Source organism: Felis catus, chromosome D4, assembly GCF_018350175.1.
Source record: "Felis catus isolate Fca126 chromosome D4, F.catus_Fca126_mat1.0, whole genome shotgun sequence".
Taxonomy (NCBI): Eukaryota; Metazoa; Chordata; class Mammalia; order Carnivora; family Felidae; genus Felis; species Felis catus.
In genome coordinates, this window is record NC_058380.1 from 3,917,630 (window position 1) to 3,945,277 (window position 27,648).

The 27,648-nt window shown below is 49.5% G+C and overlaps 1 protein-coding gene and 1 long non-coding RNA gene across 3 annotated transcripts in view; one reads left to right on the top strand and one right to left on the bottom strand.

The window, feature by feature from the left end:
* Positions 1 to 9,715: 9,715 nt before the first annotated feature.
* LOC109493674 lies at positions 9,716 to 11,623 on the bottom strand. Its single transcript, XR_002147967.2, has 3 exons — positions 10,993 to 11,623; positions 10,341 to 10,864; positions 9,716 to 9,899 (listed from the first exon to the last, which is right to left on the bottom strand). It is a non-coding gene; the product is annotated as an uncharacterized LOC109493674 (long non-coding RNA).
* Positions 11,624 to 18,496: 6,873 nt separating this feature from the next.
* SYK (spleen associated tyrosine kinase) overlaps positions 18,497 to 27,648 on the top strand; it is an 84,936-nt gene continuing 75,784 nt past the window's right edge. Inside the window, exon 1 of one of the 2 annotated variants that reach the window (XM_023243250.2) lies at positions 18,497 to 18,644. The gene's annotated coding sequence lies outside the window, so the exon portion shown is untranslated. The remainder of the gene's footprint in view (positions 18,645 to 27,648) is intronic. The other variant, XM_023243249.2, reaches the window with a different exon arrangement.

Below are 27,648 nucleotides of genomic sequence, written 5' to 3' on the forward strand. Positions count from 1 at the left end.
ATAATGCTTTTGACTTTACTGGTATTTTAAAACCCCTTCAACTCAAAATAGATGCCAGAGCCTCTTGGAGAAGTTACTCCTGGCAATAATAAGGAAACTATCTCCATCAAGAACATCTATGGAAAACATGTAGCTAACATTATACTTCATGGTAACATAAGGAATGTTTGTCCCCTAACACTAGGAAGGAAACAGGAATGTTCACACTCACCAATTCTATTCACTGTTATATTAGAGGTCGTAAGCATTGAAATAAAGTAGAAAGAAAGGAATAAAAGGTATTTTTAAAAAGCATAAAGAAAGAGAAAAATAAAATTGCCTCCGTTTGCATGTGATATAATTGTTTACATCAAAAATCTTAAGGACTCTACAATGAAACTACCATAGCACACAAGTGAATTCACTAAGGGTTCAGGACTCAAAGTAAATGTACAAATTTCAATCATATACCTATATACCATTAACAAAACCCAGGCAATAAAACTTAGAAAACCTATACCATTTTACAATACTATAAAATGCTTAGAAACATATAAAGTTGTGCAAGACCTGTTCACTGAAAACTGCATACGCTGCTGAAAGAAATTAAAGAGGAGTAAATTAATAGAAAGATATACCATGTTAATGGATTGGGAGGTTCGATATTGTTAAGGTGTCATTTTTCCCCATATTGTTCTACAGAGTCATTTCAATACCAATCAAAATCCATGGGGGAAAAACAAGGAAATTTTTTATATTTATATGGAAATGAAAACAACCTAGAGTAAACCAAATAATCTCAAAAAAAGAAAAGAAAAGAAAATCCAAGTGAAGAAATCACAGTACATGCTTTTTCTTACTGTTATACAGTAAATGTGTAGCATGGTATTTATTTAAGGATAACTAGATCATTAAAACAAAATAGAAAGTCTAGATACATGCAGTTAAGTAATTTTTGATGAAGACATTAAAGCAACTCAAAGGGGAAGAAGAAAGTTCTTTCCAGAACGATACTGAAACAACTGACTATTTGCACAGGGAGAAAAAAACTACCTCAACTGCTATTTTATAGCATACACAAAAATTATTTCCAGATGGATCAGAGTTTCATTAAACCCAAAGCTATAAAGTTTCGGTCAAAAAATCTAAGAGAATATCTCATGAGGTCACAGAGTTCTTATACCAAAGAAAGCACTAACCTTAAAATAAGAAAGTTGCCCAATTTGACTTTAACAGTCTGCTCTTTTAAAAGACAACAATAAGAAGATAAAAGGGGAGAATTTTTGCCACATGTATATACGACAGAAGACTTGAATCCAGAATATATTTTAAAAACTCTCACAAGTCAATAATTTCAAGCTTTAAAAAATTAAAAATAAAGATGAATATTCTAATGTTTTTAATGGGCAAAATAATTGAACAAGCACCTTATAAAAAATAATGGAAGCATCAATAAGCACCTAAAAGTGTGTTCAACAACCACTGGTGTTCAAAGTGACTAAAATCACAGTGAGATACACCCACGCCCCCACAGGAATAGTTAAAAGGTAGTCAGATAACATCAACTGTTGGCAAGGATAGGAGGCAAATGGAACGTTGCACAAATCTTGTGCATGAAATGGAACCATCTTGAACTTTTATTGGAAGTTTCCCTTAAAGTTCAACAGATTGTGATCTGGCAATTTCATTCTAGATCCTAGAAATTTACCCATGATGAATAAAAATGTAAGTCCACAAAAAAGACTCCTACAAGAATGCTCGTGGCAGCTTTATTCAGCACAACCCCAAACTGGAAACAACTCAAACATCCATCAGTAAAAAGTGGACAAACAAATATGTAGCTAATAAAGTAAATGGAAAAAGAGCAGGGGCGCAATTTTAAGAATCTGACAGACACTAGGGAAGCAAAGCCAGTCACACACGAATATATAAATGTATGATTTTATTTCAATAAAGTTCAAAATCAGAATTTTAGTGGACTCTGGGAGAGTGGAGGCTTGCCACGATGGGGCAATTTCTTGGTGATGGAAATTCTCTATGTCCTTATTGTGGTGGCCATTTCCTAACTATACACATTTTCATATGTTTGTCAAAACCAATTAAACCATACACATCATGTCTGTGTATTTATTACATGTGAATTATGCCTTGATTTTTAAAAATTGTCATTATGGACATATAGCTGATAGAATATTATATTTATCTCAGGGCCACGGCATAGTGATTTACAACTCTACACATTATTCAAAGCTCACCATGGTAAGTGTGCTCACCATCTGTTGCCATATGACATTAAAACAATATTATGGGCTATATTCCCCACACTGTACTTTCCAGCTCTGTGACTTACTTATTTTATAACTAGAAGTTTATACCTCTTAATCCCCCTCACCTGTTTGGGGTCTTTTGTGACTCCATACAAATTTTAGTATGATTTTTTTCTAGTTCTGTGAAAAATGCTATTGGTATTTTGGTAGGGATCGCATTGGATCTCTGGATGGGTTTAGACAGTAGCACCTTCTTTTCACAATACACCACAAACATCGTAGATCTTTCCATTTGCTTGTGTCCTCTTTAACTTCGTTCATCAATGTCTTAATGCTTTCCAAAGTATAGGTCTTCACCTACTCCGTTAAATTTTTTCCTAGGAACTTTATTCTTTCTTGGTGCAGTTGCGAATGGGATTGTTTTCCCCTTAATTTCTCATTCTGCTATTTAGTGTACAGAATGCAAAAGAATTCATAGATTAATTTTGCATCTTACAACTTTATTAAATTCCTCTTTAGCTCTTATAGATTTTGGTGGAGTCTCTGGGGTTTTCTATGTATTGTATCATGTCATCTGCAAACAGTGACAGTTTGATTTCTTCCTTCCCAATTTGGATGTCTTTTATTTTTTTCTTGTCTGATTGCTGTGGCTAAGACTTCCAGTTGAATTAACTATGTTAAATAAAAGCAGGGAGAGTAGACACGTTTGTTTTGTTCCTCATCTTAGAGAAGCTCTTAGTTTTTTACCTTTGAGTAGGATGTTGGCTGTGGGTTCATAGGTGGGCTTTATCATGTTGAGGGGTATTCCCTCTAACCCAGATTTGTTGAGAGTTTTTAGCGTGAGCAGATGTTGTATCTGTCAAATGCTTTTTCTGCACCTATTGAGATAATCATATGATTTTATCCTTTCTCTGCTAATGTGATATATATCACATTGATTGATTTGTGAATATGAAATCACCGTCCTTACTATCCCTGTAATAAATCCCAGCTTGATTGTGGTGAAAGATCCTTTGAAAGTATTGTTCAATTCAGTTTGCTAATACCTGAGGGTTTAGCGTTGAGGGTATTCAGTTTGCTAACACCTTGTTGCGGGTTTTCGCGTCAATATTCATCATGGATATTGTGTGTTTGTTTGTTTTTATAGTATCTGTGTCTGGTGTTGATATCAGGTAATGCTGCCCTTGTGGAATACATCGGAAAGACACTGGCCTAGGCTGGAGCTGCTTTGGAGAGGCAGAAGTGTCCCAAGTCAGGCAGATCAGATGGGGCGGGCCTGCTGGGGAACACGGGGTGGGCACAGGGCCCAAGTGGGTCAGCACTGGCTCCAGCTATCCAGGCTGGTGGAGGGCAAGAAAAACGACGCCCGCCAGCGACTTTGTTCCTGGAGAAATCTCCCGCAGATCCCCGCCCCTCCATCACACATGCTAAGATTACTCAATAAATCTGCGTCGTGTTCCCCATGTGCTTCTCAAACTGCTGCTTCTGTGCTGCGGCTCAGGCCGAGGTATTTAGTGTGCCGGCCTGTTAAGGGCGGGGACTCAGCTCCTACCACCCTCTGGCTCTCCCCATGCTAAGCGCAGCTGGTTTTGAAAGCTCCCAGGGTTAAGTTTCACGGGTTTGCAAAGGCAGACATTATGAGGATTCCTCTTCCCAGTGAGGGTCCCCAGGGTTGGGGCACCTGGTGTGGGGTCTGACCTCGCTGTTATTCTGTGCTCGTGACATCCCCTCTGCTCGTGGTTAGTGGGACTGGAGGGTTGGTTCCTGACCGCATCTCCGTCCTCCCACCTTGCCCAGGAGGCCTCCTCTCTACCAGCAGCTGTGAAAGGCCGGCTTTGCCAGGACGGCTGCAGAGTGTTGTGTCCGCGGGTCAGGTGAGTTCAGGATCCTCCTACTCTGCCCCCTTCGCTCTCCTCCAAAGATGTCAATTTTACAAGGGGATCAAGGCCAGCCCCGTTGAGATCAGAATTTTATAAGGCTTCCTGGGTCCGACGGTTTATAAATTAACCAGACGAAGCCCCTCCCCTTATCTACATCTTCCTATGCTTTCTCCTTGGCTTTACAACAAAATCGTGTTCGCTGTGACTTACACGGTGGGCCTGATCTGGCGTCTGGCCCCTCTACGCTCATCGCCTGCCCCTCACCCTCCCGCTCCCTCTCCATCCTGGACAGCCTGGCTTCGATGTCCCAGGTGCTTGCATGCACACACCCCCAACACACACTGGCCCCACACCGTCCCCCAGATCAGTACCTCACCAGTCTCTTCGGCCGTTCACACCGCAGACGTCTTTGCTTCCAAGATACCTCCTCTTTGCCGCGGTCTATCATTCCCAGACCCGAATCCTACCCGAAGTTCAACACTGTGTTTATCAGCTCACTGGCCGCACGTCCACCTGCCCACAGAACCGTTAGCTTCTGGAGACAGAGACCTTGCTGTCTCGCGCCCCCAGAGCTTAGAACCCGGTAGACGTGGCCTAGACACACGGAACCGTAGATGCCGAGCGTCCGTTCATCTGGGTGGCTGGCGAGGTGCCCCGGAGGCCAGTCGGTGAGCTCATCAAGCGTGCATCAGTAGTAACGCCCTTGTCGGCAACACCCAGGACGGTCCCAAGGCCGACGTTCTCAGATTTCACAAAGAGCAGTGGTGCTTTCCAATCACAGTCCCAGTGCTTGGTAAGTGGATCCGAAAATCTAACTCCCAGGCGTGAGTCTGAACAGCTGTGTGAAAACAGCCGTGGACTTCCAAGTGTGAACGTGAGCGTTATTCTAATCTGGGTGCGTCTTTGGTCCCACAAGAGGGAGGACAGTGGCCCCACTCGCCTAGACCACCCTGCGCCCCAGGGAGCACTTCTGGTTTGGGACGAGGGGGGTCACCAGCCCCGGACCGGGGCGGCCTGCCCCAGGTGAGAACGGCACCTGCCTGCGGGAGTGACCGCACGGAGGAGGAGCCATCACAGGGGGCACTTACCTTTCCTCCCGTGTCTGGGGTTGCAATAACATCCCTATCACTCGTGGAACTGACACGAAGAGATTAATCTGTGTTTTGAACCGTAAGGACACGTGACAGGTGTACCGGGATGATCGACCGCTCGCTCCGAACGCCGTCCTCCGGGTTGGCATGAGCACACTCGCGGGCCCCAGGACATTAAGTAACAAAATCAGGAGCAGGGGCTCTGGGTTTGGATCCCGGTCCTCCAACCTCCCGCCTGCGCGGCCTTGGGCACCCCACCCCGCCTCTCCTCCGCGGCGTCTTCACCTATAAAACGTTGATAATAACGGTGTCCGCCTCAACAGGCAGTGTGGAAGGAAGGATCACATACCGCATGCCAAGATTTTACCGAAACGCCCAGACCTTTGAACAATATTTATTTGGTGTCTTTTGGAAGCAAAGGGCCGTGGCCATGCTCCAAGTTCAGCGAGAAGGGGGATGTGCCCTGTCTTGAGTCAAAGAAGATATAGACGTTGTTACGTGCGCTAGAAAATAAGGAACTGGGGGGTATCAACAGAGTCAATATTCATGGATGTCAGGGGCTTACGCACACCATCTCCCTCAGCTTTCACAACAGTGCGACAACAGCACACGGCTCAGGACAGATACTGCCAGACTACAAGGGATGTCAACCTAGCTCAAAAGGAAGAAAGGGCAGGGAGGGAGAAAGTGAGAGAGAGAGAGAGCCAGAAAGGAGGAAGAGAGAGAGAGGGTGAGAAAGAGAGGGGGAGGGAGAGACAGAGGGAGAGAGGAAGAGGGAGAAAGGGAAGGGAGGTTTGGAATGAGGGGGGAAGGGGGGAGGAGGGAGGGAAAGAGAAGGAGGGGGAGAGGGAGAGATGGAGGGAGGGGGAGGTTTGGAGGGAGAAGCAGGAAGGGAGGGAGAGACACGGCGGGGCAGGGGGCGGGGGGGGATGAGGTGTTGGCTTCCACAACTGGAACAGCTGCAAGCCCCCAACCTCAGCGCCTGTGAGGGGCCCCCTCTTCCTTGTGCACCCCAGCTGTATTCTCCCCTCTCCCTCCTGTTTGCTGGCCTCCTTCCCTCCTTCTTCAGCCGGGCTTTCTCTGTGAGCCAGGGAACGGGGTTCTGGAAGCCCAGGGCTGAGTGCGCCCCAGCAGCCCCCATGGGAGGTGGGGCCCCCGGGTCCGGTCTCCAGGAAGTGCACAGTGGGGGCCTGAGTTATATGCCCACCAGGGGTCCCGCCACCGCACAGGGTGCCCCCGACCAGCCCCAGACAAAAAAAAAAGAGAGAACAAGTAAACGAAAGAAGAGGTATTAATTGCCACTGAAGCCAAAGACACATAACCAGCAGTGGTGACGCCTCCAGGCCCCGTGTGGCGACAGGGGAGGGTTAGGTCTCAGCCCCAGCAGGGCCCCGGAGGAGAGAAGTCTTAGGAAGTGAAAGCGTTCATCAGTGGAAGAAAGAACTCTATACAAATTGGAGTTCCCCAAAACCGGAACAGGGTTCTAGAGCTTCTCAGATTCTGGAAAGTGCTGGATGCACTTCTGCCTGCGTGTGAACCGGCCCCACACAGACACAGGGGGGAGGGTGTCCCCAGAGAGCCCGGGCCAGCCCAGGGGAGCCCTTTGAAGGCAGAGCCGGGGCGGTGTGGGCTCCCCCCACAGGCACACTGGCATCTCCCCGGACCCTGCGGGGCTGGCTGCCCCCAAGGTCACGGACAGAGTGATGCTTTCCGGAAACTGCGTGTGCTGTCTTCAAACCCAGCTTCCCCCCACTGATACAAAAAGGGAAACAATTTTAAATATAAAAGCACATGTTCAATGTGAAGGTTTAGCGGGCACAAGGAAGCTGATGTGTTCTCTGCGGTGTAACGGCCACTTTTTCTGAGAGGTCTTTTTTGGGGGATTTTTTGACAAGTTTTTAGGTTCTGGGATCCCGACTTCAATTTCCAGGCATCTGCGGCTAAACCAGGTCCAATGTTATCCACACTGCGTGAGGCTGATCTGAGCAGAGACGCCCCCAGCCTCAGGCCTCGCTCCGACTCGCACAGCGAGCAGAAGGGGTGTCCTGGAGAAGCCAGCCCCCCCCACCCCAGACCTCACCGTCTCTCCTGCCACAGCGGGAGACCACCCGCCTGTGGTCCTCGCCCTCTCCTCCGATGGCCACCAAGCTCCCCGCCAGGTCCCTGACCCTCAGGACAGGTCAAGCCACACCCACGATTACATTTTTTATTTTTACCACGGCCACAGAAAGGACTTAATTTGGAATGTAGGAAGAACTTTCCAGTTACAGGAGTTCTGCGTCTCTAAGAAAGATAGCTAAGGGTTTCCTTCTGTCGGTATGGGCTGGACATCCGGCGATCCCTGGTTACTCAAAAGCTCTTTAACATAAGCGGGGGAAATTTTCATCTCTTTCTCTCATGTAGCCTTTCTGTATTAGAATCCAAGAAAATCAGTTTGGAAAGGGAGCTTCAAACGCAGGAGGTCAGTCTTCCTGCTTCAAAGCCCAAGGGTTAGGGTGCTATTGTCATTGGTGCAGTTGAACACGAAGGGGACTCTGAGTGACCGTGGGGTCCTGCACTGGACGCTGAGACAGGAGAAGAGCATCCGTGGAGAAGCCGGGGACGTCTGAACAAAGGCCGTAGAGTAGGTCACAGAGCTGTGACCACGACAACGTTCGGGGATCACGGCCCCGCGGTTATAAGGGGCTAATGTCAGGGAAAGCCGGGACAAGGAGGCATGGCCGTGGTCCAAACGATCTTTGTAACTTTTCCACAAATAAAATTATTCCAAAAGGAAAAGTTTATTATAAATGAAGTACAGATGGGCACCTGGCTGGCTCAGCCAGTGGAGCATGTGACTCTTGATCTCTGGGTTGTGAGTTCGAGCCCCACGTTGGGTGCAGAGATTACTTGAAAATAAAATCTTGGGGCGCCTGGGTGGCTTAGTCGGTTAGGCATCCAACTCTTGGTTTTGGCTCACGTCATGATCTCACGATTTGTGAGTCTGAGCCCCACGTCAGGCTTTGTGCTAACAGTGTAGAGCCTGCTTGGGATTCTCTCTCTCCCTCTCTCGCTCTCTGCCCCTCCCCTGCTCACACGCATTGGGCGCGTGCACGCTCTCTCTCGGGATAAATACGTAAACGTTTAAAATGAATAAATGAATAAATAAATAAAACCTTAAAAGTAAATAAAGGACGGATTTCCATTTATTTCTGTATTTCTGAGTCAAATTTGTTTTGTGTACTGAGTAATAATGCATTTTTAATCCCTTCGTGTGTACTCAAATCCAGATCCCCATTCGAGATGCCCAAAGATGAAACAAATCAACCACCCTCCTTCTCATTGCCATCCGTGAGAGAAAACGGACAATTTCAAAACCATTAAAACCTTAATATAATTTTGAGAACTTAAAGTGAGCACCACACATTGAAACTAAGGGTTTGGATGTTTGAACCGAATACTGCTAGGTAAGCACGTAACGTTTTTGAATAGACTCATCCTTTAACAAAGTTCATGTAGTAGCATTCCTTCCAGTGAGAGAAAAATAGAACTGTTTGCCTTTTATGGTTTTTGTTTCCTTCCTTTCATTATTCTATAGAAAAGAGGAAGAGTGGGCAAGCTTATGACAAATAGCTCATATTTAACCTGAGATTTAATTTTTTTAACGTTTATTCACCTTTGAGAGACAGAGCATGAGCGGGAAGGGGGCAGAGAGAGAGGGAGACACAGAATCCGAAGCGGGCTCCAGGTTCTGAGCTGTCAGCACAGAGCCCGACGCGGGGCTCGAACTCACGAACCGCGAGATCATGACCTGAGCTGAAGTCGGACGCTCAACTGACTGAGCCACCCAGGTGCCCCTAACCTGAGATTTAATATAAGCCCAGACCTAATCGCTGGCTGCCCGGAGGAGGTGTGGATGGCAGAAGGCAGCAGGCGTCTGACCGCAGGCAGCCTCAGTGGGCCCTGAGGGTCTGGAGACCCGTATTTCTTTTCCCTAAGACCTGGGTAGCTCAGCTCCCCAGAGCTGCTCAGTCCTATGACTCCACCGTGCTTTCCAACTTCCGATCACATCGTTTCTATCATTTTCCTTAATGAGGAAGGCAGCACTTTCATCCTGCTCTGACTTGGCAAGGAATTCAGGTAGAGGACGATGCACGATGCTGGCACTCTTACTTGGTAAGCTCCTTGAATAATGTAGACTTTCTACGACAGAGACCAGCACACTTTTTCTGCATGGAAACAGACGTAAAACTGGGAGGCTTGGGGGGCCATGTAGGATTTCTGGAGCACGGCCTACTTTGTTCAGTGTGTGTGTGTGTGTGTGTGTGTGTGTGTTTAACAACCCTTTGAAAATGTAAAAACAGGGCGCCTGGGTGGCTCAGTCAGTTGAGCGTCCGACTTCGGCTCAGGTCATGACCTCACGGTTCGTGGGTTCGAGCCCCGCATCCGGCTCTGTGCTGACAGCTCGGAGCCTGGAGCCTGCTTCGGATTCTGTCTCCCTCTCTTTCTGCCCCTCCCCTGCTCGCGTTCTCTTTGTCTCTCTCTCAAAAATAAATAAACTTCAAAAAATGTATAAGCTGATAATAATTAAAATGTAAAAGCCATTCTTGCCACGAGAGGTTGGGTAAGGGAGGCCACCGGCCAGATCTGACTGCACCTGTCCTTTGCCAATCCCGGATGCCATTGACAGTGTCTTTAAATGTCTAAGAGGAAAAAATAAATAAGTAAAAGCTCCTGTTAAAAACCTTTCCCTGAGACGACAAAACATTTCTAGATGTGGGGTCCACTTCACGGGGCCGGGCTTGTTCTGACCCAGGCCTCCGAGTTCCGGGGCGGGAAGGCGGCGGGTCTGTGGGGTCGGTACAGACAGCCGGAGGCTCACGCAACCTCTGGTCAAGGCCCAGAGGGAGCCGAGTGCCCTCCGGGCTTTGGGGCTGGAGGACCCACCACCTCCTATCTCAGCTGCTGCTATGAGTCTGCAGGTGCCCATCTGATGCCGGCTCCCCTGAGCCCAACGGCCGGCCGGCCGCCTCCTCGTCTCCCTGCCTTTCTCACCACCCCCCCTCCGACCCCCTCCACTCCCGCAGCTGCACACCCAGGAACGGCCTTGGAGGTCTCATTGCCGCTTGTCCGCTGAGACCCACCTGGAGAGCAGAGATGCCGAGGCCGGTGGACAGCAGGGGACCGTCCAGTCCGATGGAAACGTGGCTCTTCTCCCTGATCTCTGATGCTGAGGTATTCTCGTGCTCGGGTGCTCAGGACGTCTTCAGCCCTCCATGCAGCTCGGACAAGTAGGGAGAGTGCAGAATGAGGGACGCCTTTGGGATGTCCCAAACCACACCCTCCTGGTCACCAGGGCTGATGCCCGGGCAGCTCCCAGGAGCAGGGCGGGAATACAGGACACAGATGCACCCTCTGTGTCCTGCTGCCCCAAGCTGCCTGCCCTCCGGGTGCGATCCCGTCTAAATCCTCAAGGGTCCAAGCATGCTGCAAAACGTACCTTCTCTAATACAGAAGGTCAGAGCAGAGAACGTGTTTATACGTTGCCTCGCAAGCCGCGGTCCTCGTAACAGCGGGCAAGGTAAACAGGATCGGTTCCGTGTGGTCGGTGCATCTGTTTCGTTTCACAGAAACGTCGCTCCGATGTACAGTTCCTATCAAGGGGTCTCTAGAATGTCAAACACCCAGAGGAGGAAAGCGAGTGAAATCCGTTACTCAAACGACGACACCCACTGGCCACTGACATAAACACATCCTACGTCACAAATTACGGTTCAACACACTTCTAATACGTACGCGTGCCCAGCAGGGTCTACACGAAGACGCAGAGTGTAGGGCGGTCTGTCCTCGTTGTTCAGTCACACGCCCTCCTGTAGGACACCGGAAACATCAGAAAAACGCAACACTCGAAGCAGATCTCCCTTAGAGAATGGCGGGGTGTCCACACCGGCCCCACTTCTCTGCTCGACAGCCGTGAACTGGAGGATGACGTCCCTCCCTCACCCTCCTTCGTGTCCTCCACGCCGAACCGGAGAATCTGAGACCTGAGAATCCACGAAGGAAACAGGACAGAAAGGCCAGAAATAGACCCCAGTGTTAATGCAGTGTGATGCTCGATCAACAAGGTATCTTCTTCTCTGTCTGACTTACTTCACTCAACATGACGCCCCCGAGGTCCATCCATGCCGTTGCAAATGGCAAGGTTCCATTATTTTTTATGGCGGAGTAATATTCCTTTCTCTATACTATCTTGGCCATAGTAAAGCATGCTGCCATAAACAGGGGGTGCACCTATCTTTTCGAGATGGTGTTCTCGTGTGCTTTGGATAGATACCCAGAAGCAGAATTGCAGGATCATAGGGTAGTTCTCCTTTTCATTTTTTTTTTTAAATTTTTTTTTTAACGTTTATTTATTTTTGAGACAGAGAGAGACAGAGCATGAATGGGGGAGGGGCAGAGAGAGAGGGAGACACAGAATCGGAAACAGGCTCCAGGCTCTGAGCCATCAGCCCAGAGCCCGATGCGGGGCTCGAACTCATGGACCGCGAGATCGTGACCTGGCTGAAGTCGGACGCTTAACCGACTGCGCCACCCAGGCGCCCCCTCCTTTTCATTTTTTGAGGAACCTCTCCAGTGTTTTCCACAGTGGCTGCACCAGTTTGCATTCCCACCAACAGTGCACGAGGGTTCCCCTTTCTCCACCTCCTCGCCGACATCTGTCGTTTCCTGAGTTGTTAATTTTAGCCATTCTGACAGGTGTGAGGTGGTATCTCATCGTGGTTCGATCGACATTTCCCTGGTGACGAGTGATGTTGAGCATCTCTCCGTGTGTCTGTTGGCCATCTGCATAAATGAAAAGCACGAAAAGTTTTCATTCGTAACTGAGTTTCAGTGTAGCGACCTCAACCCCAGGTGAGATCTGAAAATACACATCTGTCAAGTTTTCAAACATTATCAATCAATAGGCTAGACGCACGAGCAGGCAGGGAATGCCCATTCGTGGAGCTGAAACATATTTTGAACTAGAAAATGTCATTTCTCTTGTTTGTTTCTAGGCATATTATTTTCTATTTTCATTAAAATAGATTATGATTCCCAGAGCAGTAATATTTAATAGGATTACATGCCAACACACTTAATGCTTTGCATTGGAAGACTATCCTAAAATAATGTCATATTGCTCGAGTTAGTTGCTTTATACTTAACTAAATTGACTTGCAATTGAGTTCCAATTAAGTAATTATATTTTTAAAGGGTAACCTTTTAGGCAAATACATTGTCACCTGTTGAGATATTTGATCTTTTTCATTTTTTTTATTATTTTTAAAGTGTTTACTTAGTTTTGACAGAGAGAGAGAGAGAGAAAGAGAAGGAGCAGGGAGGGGCAGAGAAAGAGGGAGACACAGAATCCGAAGCAGGCTCCAGGCTCTGAGCTGTCAGCACAGAGCCCGAGGCGGGGCTCGAACTCGCAGACCTCGAGATCATGACCTGAGCCGAAGTCAGTGGCTTAACCGACTGAGCCACCCAGGAGCCCCAAGATATTGATCCTCTTTAATCTCCAGTGCTTAGCATCATGCCTGGCAACAAGAGGGACACAGTAATTGTTTGTTGATTTGAATGTCACTAAAAATAAGAAGTCAGAGGTGCCCAGAGAAGCCACACATATGCCCGGGAAAGCCTCAGAACGATGCCTGTGCTTTCTCGCCCCCACCGGTGTTATCACCACTGTGTCTAAACCCACGCAATCCAAGTTCAAGTGCTATCCTTAGTCCTTAAGTTACTTTTCTCTTTTTTTTAATTATCGTATTATTTATTTATTTATTTATTTCATTATTTTGTTGTTGTTGTTCGAAACCTCACTGACAACAGAATAAAGGAGGAAGCCCGCCATTTGCAGCTAAAAGGTCACTTTCCCACCCCAGTTGAATCGGTGGAGGAAATCCAGCAGAAGGAGGCTTTTTCTCCATGTTCCCTGGTATTCTCGCTGATAGCGGTGACCAGTGGGGGGCATCCCTGAGATTCAGCAGCGCTGGCCTGTCAAAATTAGCTTGCTTCAAAGGACAAATAGGGTTGGGTTGTTCCCTTTGAAAAAGGTATCCCTACCCCTTAAAACAGTTAAAATGGTGAATTTTGCGTTTTGTGAGTTTTATTCCAAGTCAAAATAGTTTGTATCAAAATGCACTAAATGCTGTCCTACCTCTGGAGTCTACTCCTTCCGGTGCCAATAAAATTTTACCATGTCAATAGGTGCAGTTGAATAGTCTTTTTGTTTGCAAGCTACAGCATCCTGATAGACGGATCACGTGTAACTTGTGTTTTTTAACTTGAAAGAGATGAAAAATGTGAAGCCTGCGTTCTAAATATTAAAACGTACGGTGTATATTCTACACATTCAATACATCTACCTAAAGTTGAAAAATGTGTGTCATTAGGGGCGCCCGGGGGGCTCAGTCAGTTAAGCGTCCGACTTCAGCTCAGGTCATGATCTCACGGTCCGTGGGTTCGAGCCCCACGCCGGGCTCTGTGCTGACAGCTCAGAGCCTGGAGCCTGCTTCCGATTCTGTGTCTCCCTCTCTCTCTGCCCCTCCCTAGCTCACGCTCGCTCGCTCTCTGTGTCAAAAATAAATAAACTTAAAAAAAAAAAAAATGTGTGTCATTAAATTCCGGATAAAGGTGGTGAAATCTTCAGGGCCCCACTATCTAGAAAAAGGAAAAAGAAACTTCCCTCTCCCTCTCACGTCTCCCCCTCTCACGTCTCCCCAAGAAAAAGAGGGAGCGGCGGAAAACAAAAATGTAAAAGTTACTAACAGCAACCAAACGAGAAAAGGAGAACCACTCAGCGAAATGAACTTGGAAAAGTGCTAGCTCATAAGAAAAACGGAAGTTGGAGAGCATCACGGTGAGGTCAGGCCTCCAGCTCCCAGAAACCACAGCTGGTGAGTCTACAAAATCCTGGCAGTTCTCGCTCAAATCTTGAGAGGATAAAAGGGAGTAATTGCGTATTTCTTAGTGTTGACCATGGGGCGGTGAAAAGGGCTGAGGAGGGGATGAGGGGTCACAGGGAACCATCAGCATCCGGGCATGGCTTCGTGTCACCAGCGGCAAGCCTCGAGGCCCATGCTGATTGGGGAACGGAGCTGACACCCAATGGTGCTCCAAGGAGTGGGGAAGCTCTTCCCTTTCCCTCTGCCGGGGAGGAAGGGGGCCTCCTGCCTCCGACCCGGGGTCCTGCGGGACAGAGGAGCCCAGCCGGTGCCCCTGACCTTCAGCTAAGCCCATCCCCTGCACCGTGCTCAAAGACGATAGCAAATTAGGCATAAAAGGAATATGAGGCCGGGGAGAAAGGACCTGCTGTAGGAATCCAGGAGCTGTCACCCGCAGAAGAGCAGAGCGAAACGGAAGTTCCGGAGAAACACTGCCACATTAGCGCAAGGTGATGGCACTGAAGCAGCCACCCTGCTAAAGACCATAGAGAATCGGAATAAGAAGAAAAAGGGTGAAGGACAAAGGATCAGGATGGCTTGGATTTCTCAACATAAGACTGAAAGCAAGAAAGTGATAGAACGATGACTTCAAAAGTGTAAACAAAAGTCATTTCCGAACCAGAATTCTTTACAGTTCAAACCATCAAACTTGACGGTAGAAACCTTGTGGCTACAGAAGTTCTTTATAACACCTACTTCCGGGGCGCCTGGGGGGCTCGGTCAGTTAAGCGTCCAACTTCGGCTCAGGTCACGATCTCGTAGTCTGTGAGTTCGAGCCACTTGTCTGGCTCTGTATTGATGGCTTGGAGCCTGGAACCTGCCTCAGATTGTGTCCCCCTCTCTCTCTCTGCACCTTCCCCACTCATACTCTGTCTCTCTCTCTCTCTCTCTCTCTAACTAAAATAAAATAAAATAAAATAAAATAAAATAAAATAAAATAAAATAAAATAAAAGTAAAATCAAATCAAATCCCTGCTTCCAAGGGCGCCTGGGTGGTTTAGTTGGTTGACTGCCCAATTCTTGATTTCCGCTCGGGTCACGATCTCACAGTTTGGGATAGAGCCCGGAGTCAGGCTCCACACTGACACTATAGAGTCTGCTTGGGACCCTCTCTCTTCTCTCTCTGTCCCTCCCCCACTCTCCCTCCCTCCTTCTCAAAAGAAATAAACAAACACTTAAAAATCTTTCAGAAAAAAACACATACTTCCGTATATCTAGGGAAACAAACGGACAGCTGGTTCCACCAAAGCGATGGAATAAACTCCTAAGGAAGGGAAAGCCACGAAATACTAGAAACACCGACTTCAGGATAGAAAAGAAACAGAAAGAAGCATGGAGCAGAAAGAGAAGATGTGACGCTTTGAAAACCTGTAAGCAAACAGTGCCCAAATTTCCAGCCCAAATTCCTGTCGCCTAGGTGGTCCAGAAGAACCATAAGCTGAGAATTGACCCTAAGTTGTCCAGACCCTAGTTTTACCCTGGGCTTCTGACAGAAACAAAAGCAAATTGTCTCTGAAAGAAAATGTCTTCCTCAACGAATCTCCACAAATCATTTTTTGAAGACAGTAAGTGGCTGGAGCACCTGGGTGGTTCAGTCAGTTAAGCATCTGGCTCAGGTCATGATCTCATGGTTCGTGGGTTCGAGCCCCGCGTCGGGCTCTGGGCTGATGGCTCAGAGCCTGGAGCCTGCTTCGGATTCTGTGTCTCCCTCTCTTTCTGCCCCTCCCCCACTCATGCTGTCTCTCCTCTCTCTCTCTCTCTCCCTCTCTCTCTCTCTCACTTTCTCAGAAATAAATAAACGTTACAAAAATTAAAAAAATAATAAAGATAGTAAGTGGTTCACAGAGATTGCAGCCAAGTGCACTAGGAAGCCTGGTCATGAGCAAGAACAGGTGGAAACATACAAGACGAACAGCTATGGAGACCTCAGATGTCCATTAACACAGCAACACCAGAAAAGGAACACATTTGCTATTCTTAAATTAAAAAAAGAAAGAAAGAATCTGCAGGGGACAGGAGCCTTTAAACAGTGACTGTGTGGGGAATCCCCGAGACCAACATGGTGAAAAGTTTCACTGGGAGGGCCTCCCGGACCCAGAATATAGTCACAGCTAAGATTTACTACCGTGAAGGGTTAACAGCCAAGTGAGCAAAGGGAGAAGACACTGGGGAAGAGAGAAGAAAGTTCTGGCAGAAATGTGTTGACTTTTATTTATTGAGTCATTTTTAAAGATTTTAAAGATTTTACACATATATATGTGTGTGTGTGTGTGTGTGTATTTTTTAGTGTTTATTTTTGAGAGAGAGAGAGAGAGACAGAGACAGAGACAGAGAGAGAGAACACTAGCAGAGGAGGGACAGAGAGAAAGGGAGACACAGAATCCGAAGCAGGCTCCAGGCTCCAAGCTGTCAGCACAGAGCCTGACGTGGGGCTCGAACTTACCAACTGTGAGATCGGGCCCTGATCCGAAGTCTGAGGCTTAACCAAATGAGCAAGACCCTAAAGATTTTATTTTTAAATTGTCTTTTAGATAGGTTTTTTTGCCTGGAGATTTGTGTGATGATTTTAACATTTTTTTCCAACATCCCTAGAAGCACGCTAATTAACTTTAAAATGACTCAAAGTTGCAGACGACCACAGCAGTGCCAAAGGGAGGCGTGTGGGGACAGACCTAGAACCTCATCTCCACTAACGGCCCCTGAGGACACAGAATCTTAGGAAGCTCGGTGTTTGCTCTCACATACAGATTCAAAGCTGGTCCTCATTGTCCACGTCCAACAACAGCCTGTGCGCTCCGGAAACCTCCTGTCTGCAAGCTGTGCAGCCTGTGTTTGGAGAGTGCGACTATTTCATCTGCTGTTGGAAGCAAGACTAATGCGTGACAAATATAGCAAATACAGTAAAAATCCTTCACTTGAGTTACACATTTAATGACAAAAATGTACGGAAGAGAACGTCCAAGTGGGAGAGACTGGGTTCTGGTGAGCGTCCGTGCTCCTATCACCTTGTGTTTTTCCATGGCAATTATAACCTAATGCACTGTACACTTTATTTTGATTTTATTTATTTTTTTTGGCTCGGGGCACAGCCTTTTAAAACGTGTACTGCCAACTGCATCTTACCAAGAAGATGAGGACCTGGGAACTGTTTCACAGCAAGGTTTTCTTTCTTTTTTTTTTTTTTTTAATTTTTTTTTTCAACGTTTATTTATTTTTGGGACAGAGAGAGACAGAGCATGAACGGGGGAGGGGCAGAGAGAGAGGGAGACACAGGATCGGAAGCAGGCTCCAGGCTCTGAGCCATCAGCCCAGAGCCTGACGCGGGGCTCGAACTCACAGACCGTGAGATCGTGACCTGGCTGAAGTCGGACGCTTAACCGACTGCGCCACCCAGGCGCCCCTCACAGCAAGGTTTTCAAAGGGGCTGTGCAACAGAAAAAGTGGGGAGAGGGGATGGCGGCGGGAGCTTAGGCAGGTGTTTTTAAAACATGTATTTAAACTACAGCAGATGTTAGACTTAATTTCCTTAGGTCGAGGCCCGAGAGTCGGTCGTGGGTAGAAAGAAGCAAGTTCAACTCACGGTCAAGAACCTTCCAACAATGAGAGCCTTCAGAAAGCGGCCGCGTTGGACGCGCTGGGCCCGTCCAGAGGGGCGCGGTGAAGTCGGCCTCTCATCTACAGACAGCACAAGGCCACCTGGCCGGACGGCGGAGGCCTTGTGCTCTCAGATCAGCAGGAGCGCCCTGGCTTGGTGACCAGGAATGCCTGGTCACTCTTTTTCCCACGCAACAAGGCGAACTGGGCGCGCCCCTGAGTGCGGCCGCTGCTTCAAACAGCCAGGTGGCAGGCCAGGCCGGCCAGGTGGCCTGCTGTTGGTAGCGCCCCTGGTCTGCTTAGGAAGGCCCCTAGCGCGGGCCCTTAGTGCCTGGAAGGCAGGCGCAGGGGCGCCGGGGGCACTTGGGGCGCGACCTGGGCCTGGGGGCGCTGGGGCGGGACCGGGCCTGGGGCCCCAGGGCTCACGGGCGGCGGGGGCGCGGGGGGCGCTCGGGGCGGGACCCAGCCATGGGGGCACCGGGGCGCGCAGGCGGCCGGGGAAGGGCCGGGGGACGCAGGGGGCGCTCGGGGCGAGACCCGGGCGCGGGGGCGCACAGGCGACGGGGAGGGGTCGGGGAAGGGTCGGGGAGCGCGGGGTCGGTCGGGGCGGACTCTCGGGGCGGGCCCCGGGCGCGGAGGCACTGGGCGCACGGGCTGCTGGGCGGGCCCGGGGCGCTGGGGCGCGGCGGCCGGGAGGAAGTGCGGGGCCTGCCCGGGCGCGTTAAGGAAGTTGCCGAAAATGAGGAAGCGCCTCGCGCTGGGCGGCTGAGGCGACTCCAGCGGCCGGAGGAGCGAGGAGGAGCGGGCGGCCCCGCGCTGCGCCCCGAGCCGCCCCGGCCCCGCGCCCCGCCCTCGGCTCACCTGGCACAGGTAGGTGTGCGGCGCGCTCTGGGCCCGGCAGCGTGGACGCGGCGCCCGCGGGCACCAGCGCGCCGGGGGGAATGCGCTCCTTGCACACCCCCCCCCCCCGCCCCGGGCCGGGGTCTGCGCCCCAGCACCCGGCGGGGCAGGTGCGCGCGGGGGGCCCTCGGCCTTTGAAAATCGAGGGCAGTCCGAATGTTCCGAGTTAAAACGGGCGGGTGCTGAATCCCTACCTCCCCCCGCTCAACCGGGTGCGTCGGGGGCCGGGCGACCGGGGTGCGGAAGCCGCGGGCGCGGGGGACCTGGGCGGGACGCGCACGCTTTCGTTTGGCCGGCTCCGCAGTCACTGGAAAATTCCACCGTGTGCGTGTATCCCAGTGCGGATGCTCATATGCCCGCGGGGGGCGGGGGGGGGGGGGGCTTAACGCATTCGCGGCTTTTCCTACGGAAAGAAAGGGCAGTTGCGTAAAAACATGAAACTTTCTGAGCCACCGCTGAAATTCGGCAGGATCGCGCCTTTCGACACATTTTCATGGTGAAGTAGCTTCCTTAGCCAGTGACTCGGAGAAGGAAAGGAGGTTCTCTGTAGGACAGCTTAGGTTTGCGTTAAACAGGGTCTTGGCAACGTGGCTCCAAAGCCTTAAGCCCTCCGTGACTGCAAAGGGGATTCGGTTCTGGGTGTTTTCGAATGTTGGAGAACCGGTAAGACGGTCATCGGGGAAGGGGCAGTGGGAATCTTTTTCCGTTGCAGGCTGGTGCAAGTTGTGTTTCTGAGTTTGCCTGAATCACCAAAGGTTCCCCTGATCCCCCACAAAACTTCAGCAGAAGTTAGCTGTTCGTTTCCTTGCACCCTGAAAGCCTGCCCCTGAGTAGGAAGGAGTGGGAAATGTCCATTCCTGAATCTTCTAGGGAAAATGGAGCTCATCTTGTGAGGACTTGGAATTCCTGGAAGAAATGGAGACAGTTCTAGCCTCTGAAGTCTTCGTTTTAGTAAGAACAGATCCATTGCTGCTACACGGGCAGCGATGCAATTAAATTCATCGATGTGCCCACCACCCCCACTCCCACCCCTCCCCCCCAAAAAAGTCCAGACGGTGCATGAATACATTTGTCCTAGAGCTAAAACGTTTAAAAACTTGTAGAGTTATGGGGTGCCCCGGTGGCACCGTTGGTTAAGGATGGGACTTCAGCTCAGGTCATGATTTCACGGTTCATGGGTTACAGCCCTGCCTCGGGCTCTGGGCTGACAGCTCGGAACCTGGAGCCTGCTTTGGATTCTGTGTCTCCCTCTCTCTCTCTGCCCCTCCTCTGTTTGTGCTCTGTCTCACTCTGTCTCTCAAAAATAAATAAACGTTCAAAAAAATTTTTTTAACTTGTAGAGTTATTAGGTGTTTTAAATGAGAAATCTTGGCTGTTAAAATTACTTTATCAAGTCGTGTTCCATCTACATCATACCTTGGGTGTATTCAGAGAAATGTTGCAGCAAAATAGAAATTGATTTGTATTCTCTGTATGTGGTGTACCTCCATAGGGAGGATTTTATAAGCAGTCTTAATAAGTAGAAAGTTTTTAATGTTGGAAGCTAGGATAAACAATGAGGTGTATATTTTAGGTGTTTACCTTTCCTGAAACGGAGTGATGGAAAGATAATTTTATTGCTAGATCTTTGTCTCAGAGACAACTCACGTTAGCCTTCTCCAGGCTCATATTGAAAAATCTAAGTGCAGGTATGATTTCTCTGTTTTTTTTATTTTATATTTTTAAAAAAAATTTTTTTAACGTTTATTTATTTTTGAGACAGAGAGAGACAGAGCATGAACGGGGGAGGGGCAGAGAGAGAGGGAGACACAGAATCGGAAACAGGCTCCAGGCTCTGAGCCATCAGCCCAGAGCCCGATGCGGGGCTCGAACTCACGGACCACGAGATCGTGACCTGAGCTGAAGTCGGACGCTTAACCGACTGAGCCACCCAGGTGCCCCTATTTTATATTTTTTTAATGTTATTTATTTTTGAGAGATAGAGACAGAGCATGAGCAGGGAGGGGCAGACAGGGAGGGAGACACAGAATCCGAAACAGAGCTCCAGGCTCCAAGCTGTCGGCCCAGAGCCCAGCACAGGGCTGGAACCCAGGACCATGAGATCATGACCCAAGGTGAAGTCAGATGCTTAGCCGACTATTTACCCAGGTGCCCCCGATTTCTCTGTTGTTGTTGTTGTTGGGTTTTGTTTTTTTTTTTAATATGTATTTATTTATTTTGAGAGAGAGAGAGCACAAGCAGGGGAGGGGCAGAGACAGAGCCAGAGACAGAGAATGAGAATCTCAAGCAGGCCCCCTACTCAGTGTGAAGTCCGATGCGGGGCTCAAACTCACAAACTGCGAGATCATGACCTGAGCCAAAGTCAAGAGTCAGACACTTAAGCAACTGAGCCACCCAGGCACCTCTGATTTCTCTGTTTTCACACCAGAGACTTCTTTGTAGGGTGTCACTCATACAGCACACAGCATATCCGTAATTATTCTCCAAAACCCTCGTGCTAAGGTATGTTTTGGAATCCTGGATTTTCCACAGTTTAGAATTCAACTTTGGAATCTCACGGTCAGCACTGAGCAAAAGGTTTCTCCGAATCTAGAAAAGTCTGTCTGCACGCTGCCGCCATGTTGGCGACTCCGCTGGACAGCACCTTGTAATCTTACCCGTTCGGCTGTCTGCACCAACAGACTGACTCGTCTGCCCCAGTGGAATGAACAGACTATAAATAGCCGTGTGTCCGTCTAGGGCAGATGTTGTCACTAAGCGAGCTTCCCTAAAACTTACCTCAAGACCGTGTTTTTCAGAGCGTTTTCGCGTTAGGACTCAGGGACCCTACGAGACTCCTTGGTGCTACTGTTTACTTTTGAAAATAAATTGCGTTTCTCCTGTCCAGTAACTCACACCTCCTGCAATTCAGTGGGCCGTTTCCCCTTTTCGGGAAGTCTGAAACAGCGAGACCGAGCTGAAGTTTCAGCGATAGCACTCACGGTGTAGATCCAAGGGAGAAGAGGACGTTTCAGCCTTGCTGATAAACCGTTCTCCAACAGCAAGTGTTCTGGCAGCCGACGATGTTAGAGCGAGAACACACAGACCGTGTGGCCACCCTGTGTCGCTGAAGTGTGTTTCCTGTTGTCTTCACAGCTGGCTCGCTCTCTGTCCCTTATCTGCGCCTGAAAGATGGCAGGGTGCTTTTACAATCCAAGCTAATTTTTGCTTTCTCAACTGTCACTGTATAGATTTTTTTTTTCCAACGGCCCCGGATCCTCACCTCCTTTCCCCTCACCTCCCTCCCCCGATGGCAAGTTTCGACATTTTATTCCATTTCTGTTTTTTTTTTTTTTTTTAATGTTTATTTTTGAGAGAGAGAGAGACAGAGCGTGAGCGGGGAAGGGGCAGGGAGAGAGGGAGACACAGAATCCGAAGCGGGCTCCAGGCTCCGAGCTGTCAGCACAGAGCCCGACTCGGGGCTTAAACCCACGGGCTGAGAGATCATGACCTGAGCTGAAGTCGGACGCTTAACCGACTGAGCCACCCAGGCGCCCCGAGAATTTTTTTTTTAAATGGTCACATGCTGAACTTTTTTTTTTTCTCCTTGGACTTGACATTGTCTCAAGTTGATCTTTGTCACTTGGAAAATAGATTTTTGTTTTGTCTTGCTTTTGACTGAGGCATTGTGGGAAGATTAATACAAAACTAGAGAGCGGATATTCAAGGAAAACTTCATTCACTTATTTCGATGACCTAATAGCAGGGACACGTTTTATGAGCTTGAAGTTTTGCCTGACAAAGTGTTAGCTTGCGTCCATTGGAAAATCGCTGCCTTTGACCTTTAATTATGTAAGTTTTGCCCGAAGAATCTTGAAAGGTGGTTGGATTAGAATCACAGTCACAATTAGCCAAGGCCAAAGATACCAGTAGGAAAAAGACTATTTGGGGTCGTATTACAGTGGGTTTAACAAATCAAAAATGACTCTATCTTGATTCTTCCATTTCTGGAAACCACCAGAAATGGTTTCTGGAGGCTACCAAGGGCTGCTGGTGGGAGGAAGAGGTAAGTAGTGAGGGGAGAGCAGTGACGCCCCAGTTACTAAGGAGGGTGGGCAACAGCTTCTGTGACCGATGGTATCTGGTGAGTAGCATCCACTGGCCTGGGGTACCTGCTCTGACACTGGGGTCCTGGCTCCTGAATCCGGAGAAGGCACCACCCCTCCCCTCCGTGCTGTGCTGGAGCCCTGGCGGGGGCCTGGGACAGAAGGGCCCGGGGCTCCCTGCTTGGCCCGCTGGATGAGAGAGGCTTCATCTGGACTCAGGCTGAGCCAGCAACAGCACCCCAAGGCTGGTGTCAGGGTAAGTGAGGCCCAGGCCCAGGCGTGGTCAGGACAGTCAGTGGGCAGAGTGGGGAGGGATGGCCGAGGGCCCAGAGCCTAGTTTTGGGAAGAGCCACCATTTAGATATTGGCTTGTTTTTCTATGCTGTGCGTGGGCTGCAAAGGGCATCCGAATGTCCAACGTGTGACCTTCACTGTCCCACTACAGCTGTTTGTCAGAACTGGGAAATCTTCATTCTGCTCTGGTCCGTCTGATAATTTCTTAACGCTGTTTCTGCCAACTTGTCACAGTTTAGGTGTGACTAGAGTTGAGTTTGGTTTTTATTAAATTCTCGTTTATAGCAGTACGTTCCCACCCTCTAGTGCTGTTCCCCAAAGCAATCCTTTTCATCTTTTTGGCTATTTCTTCTAGAACTTTCCACCGTGTTTCCTGACAGTAGGCTCATTTGTTCTTTGGTTTTGATGTATCAGTCCTAGACTGTGTCTGCCAACTTCCTGCTGTGAGAAGGGAGCCCTGGGCCTTCCCAGACCACCACCCATGACAGTCGTGCAGTCATTTGGGGTGAAGAAGCCTATTTGGTATTTATTGTGATGATACTTAACTGCTAAAGCAAGGTGTGCGATATAGTTCCAGTTTATTGCCCTGGGTTGTTTTTCCTGGGCGAACTATTGCTTTTGTGTTCTCCCGGTTGGCTCTGTGCCTGTTACGATGGTCTCCCCAACTCTCCGACACAAAACTCACCGCCCCCTCCCCCCTCGCTTTCTCACTGTGTCAAATATACCAAGCAATCGATCAGTTCCATTTTTCTTTTTTCCTGGAGCCTTTCTCGTTCTCGCCAGAGTCTGATGGTTTTTCTTCAGCCCCGCCACACGCGTATCAGAAGCCTGCGGTGGGAAGGTGGTTGACTAAATACATTTTCTGCAAAGTGTCAGACCTTTGCTCTACCGTTTGGGGTCTTAACACACCTCTTATCAGTGTCACATACAGTTTACCCATTATAAATCCCTCGTCATAATTGTGGAAAACATTTACTTGGAAATTTTATTTCTATTATGTATTTCATACGTATATATGATATATGTATTACATGTATACATATATAATATATAATAAATATGTGTATACGATGAGATAATATATGTCGTAACTCCAATGTGATAGTTGTCGTCTACATTTTAGGTCAGTCTCCACACCACCTCTGTATTGGCTCTGACACTGATGTTTTATTATCCAGTTGATGAGCATATATATATTTTCCTGGGAATGGGGAGCCCACGGCACTTTTTTCAGATGCCTGGTCTGGATCCCTTGGTCCCGAAGCAGGTGCCATGTGACCTTAAATGGTGTTCCCAGGGAAGCTTTCTTTGCCCAAGTCGTGCGGTGTCGGATGGGATATGGTCGAGCAGGCTGTTATGGGTGCGGAGCCGTGGTACAGGGGGCGTGTGCGGGAGGGCACCTGCCGGCACTCTCACACCTCCGTGGCCGTGGGATGCGTTGGTTCCTTGAGCATCCTGGGGATCGGGGCTCCTGGGTCCCCTTTGTGAAATGATTGGCGGCCTCCTGCCGCCCCTTTACAAGATCTCAGGCTTTGCTTGGGTGGAGGCAGAATGCTGTGGTTATTTTAACCTCAAGTGTTGAGAATGTTTGGATCACTTGATTGCTATGATGCCTCAGAGTCACGGCCACTGAGTATTTTTATCAGCCGCGGTTGAGGGTAGGTAGGGGTCCAAAGTTCCTCTCGGTTCAAGTCTCATTGTTTTTAAGCTTTTGTTTCGATCTCTGTGAATAGAACGACCACAGGGGGGTTCACTGAGATGTACCACGGAGCCACGTGGGTAGCCCCCATACCTGGCCCGCGGTTGGGACTGAGATGACCACCACGGCCACTCCCACGAGGCCGGCTCTAGGAATGTGTTCCTACAGTCTGGGGCAAGGCTAATAATAGCACTCCCAAATGGGTCACGGGTGAATAAGCACAATTTCGTTAGTAATTTATTTTTTTATTTGAGAGAGAGCAAGAGAGCAGAGGAGCAGCAGAGGGAGAGAGAGAGAATCCTAAGCAGGCTCCGCACTCGGCATGGAACCCGGTGTGGGGCTCGATCCCGCCACCCCGGGATCATGACCTGAGCCGAAATCAAGAGTCAGACGCTTAACTGACTGAGTCACCCAGGTGCGCCCCCAAATACTATTTCTGAAGTTAGTTTCTCTGACCTCCAAGTTGGGAGAACCTTCTGGCATTTTTAAGTTTCTCTGACCTCCAAGTTGGGAGAACCTTCTAGCGTTTTCTAAGGTGGTAAATGCAGAACGTGCACCGGTATGTGTCCATCAGGGAGAAATTCAGAAAAGACCGGGACCAGTAACCCCTGTGTGACCAGCACCCTCTGTGGGAGGGCAGCCTAGTGTGTTTGCCTCCAGCCTTCGGTCCTGTGCGCGCGTGCGTGCGCGTGCGCGTGGTTCTTAACACCAGTATCATTCTGCAACTTTCTTGTTTTAATCGACAACATGCCGAGGAGTGAAGAGGTCTTCCTATCCGTGATCATTGTGTTTTATTCCACAGATTGGAAAATATGACCATTTACTGATACACACTTAGGGTCCCCCCCCCCGCTAATTTTTGATATTTGATTATTAGCACATCGCCTCTAACCAACCGAGCTAGCTGGCCACCTAATTGTTGACATTATAAACAAAGCTGCAGTGACCGCACGTTTTCATTCATGTTTCCCCCCTCTTTTGCCCTTTGAATTGTGTTTCACAGAACCATCAAGTGGCTCAAGAAAGATCTTCGCCCTGTCCATCCAGTTATCAAATCCATCTATCGAAGCTGTTATATTGCAGCAAGCCGGTGGTTAGTTTCCAAGGAATATAGTTAATCCTTTATTTTTTTAATGATACCTTCAGTGTTTGGGGTGTTTCTTACGGGTTCCAGTGTGGACATTCTCTTCTTGCTGTGTGGCCTCTGTCTTCCTTTGGCATGGGCTCATCTGTTGGCTCATTTGGTGCCTCTCCTTTATGCAGGGCGAGCTTTCCTGCTGTGCTTGGTGATCCTAGGATGTGGCTGGTCTTTTTTTTTTTTTTTTTCCTCCAAGGTGGCCTAGGAGTTCCTCTTCTGAGTCTGCATTTGTTCTGTGGCTCTTTCCTAGCCTGTCCCCGTGAGATAGGAGGGGTGAGGTATGCACGGGGCAGGGGGAGGCAGGAACCAGCGTGTGGGGTGCAGGGGCGCTCTGTCCTTCTCGGATGTGGTCGTGCCCTGCCTCTCTGAATGCATGTCTTTCCTGCAGAGACTGCTCAGCAGGGAAGAGGGGCTGGAGGGGGCTGGGCCGCCTGGTTGCTCCGCTCCCCCCCCCCCCCACCCAAGGCTCTGGCATTCCCGGACACCACGCCCTTGGGCCTTCTCCCAGCTCCCAGCCTGCCCCTGCTCCCTGCCTGCACGTGGACTGTGGTTTCCGCCTTCGGGCTCGGCCCATCTTGCTCTGTCTCTTGGCCATGGCAGGGGCTTGCCATCTGCCAGCAGTGGGCCACCTTTACTCCTATCACGGTCATGGACTCAGAGTCTGTGTGACAGTTTTAATGGCGTTTCTTTCCCTTCTCTGCCTTTGTAGCTGCTGCGTACGTTCAAAGAGGAACTCACCACTTCCTTTTTTCGTTGTTAGCCACCCCAATCAGCTGATGGTCATAGCTGTGTGAGGACGTGACAGCGAGGAGGAGGAAGGAGAGGAGCTCGCCAGGGCAGGGCTGGATGACAGGCCTGGGGCTCCTTCGGTGTGGCCTGTGGCCCTGGGAGCGGGGCCAGGCAGCCTGGAGCTCAGGCAGGGAGTGTGTCCCAGCAGAGGGCTGCGCTGTGGCGTCCATGCTGATTACTGGAACGTGGCCAGCCCGGAAGCGTAACTTTCGCAGACACACGTTTAAGGATGCACGGGGTGTTAAAATGGAAGGGACCTGGGGGACCATCGGATTCATCTGCTGAGAAGCAGTCAGGCCCAGAGAGCTGACGTGACTTGTCCAGCTGCTCAGGGGTGTTCCTGCATTGCAAAGCCTCAAACGGCTGTGTTGGGAGTCCAGAACTGCGACTGTCACCTGCTGCTCCGACAAGGGATCTGCTGCCGTGCATAGGGAGGGGACGTGGGGTCCTGTCCTGGACACGAGGAGACCCAAGAAGGCGGAGGGAGAGCATGAGCGCAGGGGGCCATGCTGTTTCTATCTTTATAGCTTTGTGTTGGGAAATTAAACTCACTCAGTAGGAGTTGGACCAAAAAGTCCTGAATCAATGAGGGGTTAATATGCAAACATCTGATGATTTTACGTTTTGTCTCTTTTCGACACACGGTAAACTCACTTCCAAGTTCACCGTCAGCGTGAACTGGAGCCACGTGGAAGCGTGTCTGAAGGGGCCCGCCAAGCCGCAGTCTATACCTCAGGCTGCCCCACAAGGGGAAGAATCGCCACGAGCGTGGGGAGGGAAAGTGCGAGGTGTCCCGACGGATGGAACAGAGCAGGCGAGAAAGGGCGTTTTCCGGCTCCGTGGTGTCCGATGGTGGCCACATTTGTGACACGGTCGTCTGCCGTGACAGCGTGCACCCTAGCAAAGAGGCAGAACGTCAGGCAGGGTGCCCGCAAAGGAGCCGCCAGTCTCTGCAAAGACACGGCGGCCA